At 39.1% G+C, this 5,735-nt stretch overlaps 1 long non-coding RNA gene across 1 annotated transcript in view; it reads left to right on the forward strand.

The window, feature by feature from the left end:
• The window catches only part of LOC103478904 (uncharacterized), a 55,122-nt gene extending 51,310 nt beyond the window's left edge, over positions 1 to 3,812 (forward strand). The window contains exon 4 of the long non-coding RNA XR_535869.2: positions 3,760 to 3,812. This is a non-coding gene — a long non-coding RNA (uncharacterized LOC103478904). The remainder of the gene's footprint in view (positions 1 to 3,759) is intronic.
• Positions 3,813 to 5,735: the final 1,923 nt, after the last annotated feature.

Genomic DNA, 5,735 nt, shown 5'->3' on the forward strand with positions numbered 1-5,735 from the left:
CGAATACCCCCGCCCACCCTAACTCCTCCGCTGCTGCCAAACCCTGGAAGTACAATTACAGAGGAACATCGAGTTTGACGAGCCAAAGCATATTCAAACCCCCAAATACAACACAGCAGACAAACCGTGTACATTAAATCCGACAAAATGTCTGCCAGAGCCGTCGTTATCTGGAAGCTTGGAACATAAAAGAAATCCATAAAAAGAAAGGAGAGAGCAAACCGAGCAACGAAACGGGGGAGAGGGAAGAAGAGGCAGCGTTTCAGGGGGGAAAAATATGAACTGTACAGCGCACACTGAGATAAGAGAGATTCAGGGAAAAATGTTAAATTATTGGAATTAACACATAACTAAAATCAAGTAATTTACTGTTGTGGTGAATAAACAAACTCAAACGTCAATAAGAGGGAACAGAGTGGTTTTCACTCACATGCTACTGTCACAGTGTTGCTACTCAATTTGTGTTGTTAAAAACATCAAATAAAGTTAAAAAGAAACTTGGAAGTCAATTCTACTTTGTTTATGGAATCAAAATTCTTTACACCAAGGTTTAAGAGTCGTTATAAAATACACTCAGTGCAGCTTTTAAATTTCCGGATGGTGTGATAAATGACCATAAATGACACTAAACGGTCTCTGAGCATGTCATAAATAATTCAAAGTAGATGCTCTCTATAGCACTTTCAGTTCAATGAAACAATGTGTTCTGTTATTTAAAAAAAAAAAAAAAAAAAGAAAAGAAAAAAAAATCCTCGCTATCCTTTTAATTCACACAATACATGCAAAGTCACCCTTCAGGAGGCATGAATTACGTTGCGTTTTGCTCCTGACACAGAGATGCTGTGAAAGCCTCGGCCAAGACGGCGGCATGTAATTTAATAAAGTCTGCATTGCTGGCTCGCTCAAGGAACTGTTTCCCCCCAATTTAACAGCTGACGTGCTCCGCTATCTTTTGGGTAATCCGAAGAGGAACGCGGCAGTGGCGAAGCAATTACTGGGTGACTGACAGGCTCACGGTCGCACATTCAGCTCAGCCAACAAAGCAAATGCTGCATAATGCTCAAACAAAGTTCAAATCTCTCTGTGGCACGGACAGAATGATAACGACAAAAGGCTCTCGCTGCCGCGCCGTGTGGCCCTGCTGCACCGTCAGACAAACCCCATGCTAGTYATGAATACAAACGGTTAGAAATATAAATGTAATTAATAACCAGGCCTAATCTGTCGCTCYTTGCTTGAAAGCAGAACTTGGGAGAAAAGCTCMGATGTGTTGATTTCTACTGATTTGCCGCGTTATTTGYGTCTCTGTTGTCTCTGCTCAGTTTTGATGAATTAACTAAATGAACATGATTTTGGTCTTGGATGGATGGATGGATTTCTCCACTGTTACAAGGCGGCATAGTGCTGTTTTTTCCTGCAGGTCGTGTTTTACCTCATTATACTCTGAATGTTTTAGCTTCGAGCCACACGTTCTTGGGGGTAAATAAAATATGCTCAGTGTCTCATGAATAGTAGATTCAGCAGATGTTTCAGGTTTTCCAGGTTGCTTAAAGTTTAAAACACACAGTGAGAGTGTGTCACTGAAGCCCAGTGCTGGCGGCCTGTCTGTCTGTCTGTCTGTCTGTCTGTCTGTCTGTCTGTCTGTCTGTCTGTCTGTCTGTCTGTCTGTCTGCCTACTGGAGATRATTTTTTTTTTTTTTTACTGCTGTAAAAGATGTAAAAAGGTGTTTTCTAAGATGTGCAAGCAACAAGTGGTGAAAGTTGTGTAACTGAACTAAAAATAATGGTAAGAATAACAATTTGAAAATATTAAATAGACTTTAAAAAAAATGGTTGAAAAGTTTTAGGTCAAACTCTGGAGTTGTGCTGTTTTCTCCTGCGTCCTGYTCACGAATGCAAAGAGATTTCATTTACAGCGCCATCTACTGGTCTAAATAATAACTTTATTCAGTGTAATATGCCTGAAGCCAGGGCATGAAAAAGTAACAAGGACTTTCTTCAGGGTCCAAATTCTCTTTCTCTTTTGAAAGCACTCACAGGTCTCCCAGTCCTCATGAGTCTGTACACCAGCTGCAGTCAGAGATGGAGATGTTCACCTCACACTGACCAGGCAGCAAAAAAAAAAACAAAAACAAAAATCACAAATGTGATTGGCTGTTTTTCTATTGACTCTTTTTGGTCCATTTAGGTTGTTACTGTCTCTAGATAAACATGAGTCTAGTTAAAAATCGACCCTAACTTTAACCCTATTGGAAAAAAATAAAATAAATGGACAGAAAGTGATTGTTGTATTTCTTAGCATACTGCGTACTACATGTTTTGTCTTTSTTACAACYTCCATTATGATTTTAGGAGCAAGATGACGCACATTAGATGATTCAGTTAAATTTTGTAAGAGTTTCTAAAGACTTGTAGGACTGGTGAGACACATTTTCCTCACTGAKGCRTTGGAAACGAAGGATTTAGCAGCTGACAGAGCAGCACATGTTGACATGAAGGTGTTTTTCTACGGCCTGTTATCAGTTCTGCRAATAGAWGATTTGTGCCCAGTAATTCATTAACAGTAATTATGAGGAAAAATCCACTTTTAAAGGCTCAAAGGTCTGCAAACGTTTGTGACTTTCTGCTGTAACTTTTGGGTTATGTTTGGGACTCAAAAAGCTCGGTACGGATTGGACAAATTCCTCATCCGCCCAACCGGATTTTGTAGGGAGGACGATGATGATACCATGGATTTTTTTTCTTCTTTCCTTTGCAGAGGCTTTTGTTGATAACCAGTGCCTACATTTACACTCGCCGCACTTTTGTAAAATAAAATAAAAAATAATAATAAAAAAAAAGCTCAGTTTTTCTAGGGTGGCTGAAATCTGCATGACTTCTTATCTCTGCACAGTGAATTAAAGCCAGACATATGCCTTCCTTTGATACTGGTCCATAATTTTATAGCGTGACATGCCTCTTTTTTCATGCTGCAGAGTAAAAAAAAAAAAAAAGTAGCACTTTTTTTCTGTGTGTGTGTGTGGGATAAAAACAACAACAACAACATGTATTTCTGTGTTTAAAGGCTTCTGGACTCTCCAGAGCTTGAAAAATAAAAAAATAAAAAAACCACACAGCCGCTGCTCTTTTGTTTCCGGCTCCCCGCGGTCTTTAAGTTTCACATTCATTGTTGGGATTTGCTGTGGAAAATTACAGTAAGCGTCTCCTGCACAGATTATGAAACGCTCTGCGCCCAGCAGCTGCGGCKCGTTSTCATCAGCAGCTCCTCACCTCATTTAACTCAAATAACACGGCCGTGTATTTAACTTTGTTCGCCATTTCCGGTTCCCAACAACATGACTGACTTGGCATCAAATTTGCTAGATATTWCCTACGTAATGTTAACAGTGTGACTTTGGTTATCTAAGCATTGAGGGGGGGAAATAAAACAGAATCTGGTGATACRGAGAGAAAWATTGTAACGCAASACTGATGATTAATGACAGACAGTGATTTGCATTCATCACTGGGCTCCTGGATTATTTCTATCTTTGGTGTTTGTTCAAACGTAAGCCAGCTCAATAACTGATCCACAAGTGGATTCCGTCTTAAACAGGGATTAATTATAGATTAATCCCCCCCCGACAAGAAAAATGCAAGTTTTTTTTTAAATTAAACTGCTAGTATCATGACCTAGAGAGCTTTTTTTTTTTTCTGTATGTGCTGTGATGTATTTCTGCTTGATTTCTTTCTGTTGTTGTCTCACTGTCCTCTCATTAGATTTCCTGGCAGCTTTGGGAAGACGAGCAGCAAACGTTTCAGGGCCGGGAAGGACTGAGCTCATTATTACTTTTCTTTTATTTTCTAGTTTTTATTTTTTTGTTTTTTGTTTTTTTTTTTCAAACCAAGCAGAAATAAACAGTATTAAAAAGTGTATTTCAGGTTATAAAAGTTCCCCCACCAAAAAAAGAGTCATTTTTTTCAGAGATGATACAAATTTCTAAGAAGTGTCCTTGAGACACAGAGAGTCATCYAGAGTCCAGAGCTCCGTCTCTGAGGCCGAAGCGGTGCACAAGTTTTGTGTTTTGGAAGTATTCTGCGTCTGCTTTTCGTCCGCAAGCGTTGAGAGAAAAGGCGGGAAAAACATTCTGGAAATAAAAGCGGGGGTCGGACGGCTCAGGGATTCCAAGCACACAACAAACACCCGGCTGGACGGGCGAAAGGACAACTGACCRCTGGGGACTGTTTACGCAGCAGCCATGCAAAACAGGACAAAAGTGCAAGTAATTAGCAGACTCAAAATGAAGTGGAAACCTGAAAGACACCAGATAARCGACGGGTCGAACGAGGATGCAGCACAGAATACGGTGCTGCGAAAAAGTCATTCACACTTTATGGATTTCTTCTATTTTTTGCTTTTTGTCACATCAGACCACCAAACAGTTTTTTTATTTTAAAAAGAGAACCTGAAGAAATACAAAAAAGGTAGTTTTAAAACAATAGTTGTGTCTATTAAGAACAGAAGCATGTTTCTAAGCTAAGCTATCTTATAAAAAGAAATGTGCTTGTGACCCCAACTACTGACTGAGCCGTTGTTGTTGCAGACATAACTTATAAAACCGAGCAACGCTATCATATATCTCTCTCCAACGCTGTAGAGGAATGTTGGGCCACTTGACTTTGCAGGATTGTTTAAATTCGGCCACATTGAAGAGGTTTACAGCCTGAAGAGCCATTTTTAGGTCAAGTCACCAGAGCTCTTCTTCTTCTCTTTCAGCTTTTCCCTCCAGTGTTCGCCACATCTTCATTTTCGTCGTCTTCCCTCACTCCAACTACCCTCTTGTCCTCTTTCACCAAATCCATAAATCTCCATAAGTATTCATATTAGGCCAGTACAGAAACGTACACTTATACTTCGTCAGGCGTTCAGACTTTGACCCGCCATGTTGTGAGCTTTTCTAAGACTGTGAGATCCTAGATGATCTGATTTCTTTAAGTGAGATCAGGATTTGTTACTTTTTAAAATATTCAAGCTGAACTGAATAAGCCTGAGTTTGGCAAGTGAAATTAAACCAAACAAATGTCTCATGATGCATATTTTGATGACAGACGGTTGGGTTTCCTGTGGAACTAAAGTTACAACATGGTTGAGAAAAACCTAAGTGATCAATYTGCTGCTGTTTACCAGACAAGGAATCCGCTTTTCTCACATAAAAATAACATTTGAATAAACTCTTTTAATGAAAATTTGTAATTAAAAGTGTTTTACTGTAAAAACGTCTGGACCCAAACGTCAAAGCACATTTCAGAGAACGTGAATTTATAAATAATCGGACGTCGCATCATCATTATATCTGTTCTGTTCTATGTTTTTGACTTTTGTCGTCATGAAATGTTTTTTTCTTTTTAGTATACAACAGTAATATCTCGATATCAGCAACACAGCAAAAGAACAAAGAACAAAAGACAAACCAAAAAACATATTGATATATATGTATATATGATTTCTCTCTATTTTCTCTGCTTTGAAGAATAACAGCACAAAGTAAAGCAGCTTTTCAAAGAGTCCAATTTGCACCGTGGGGATAAATCCAACTCCCTGGAGACAGAAACTGACAAACATCACGGCAGATCTTAAGGAATATTCTTTCTTGTAGGTGGTAAAAGGCTCACATTAGTATCTCCACGTGTCAACAAATGAAACACCGCGCTGCAATTTTTTTTTCCATCTAAGCCGAAAAGGTATTTAATAAAAT

Source organism: Poecilia reticulata, linkage group LG17, assembly GCF_000633615.1.
Source record: "Poecilia reticulata strain Guanapo linkage group LG17, Guppy_female_1.0+MT, whole genome shotgun sequence".
NCBI classification, from domain to species: domain Eukaryota; kingdom Metazoa; phylum Chordata; class Actinopteri; order Cyprinodontiformes; family Poeciliidae; genus Poecilia; species Poecilia reticulata.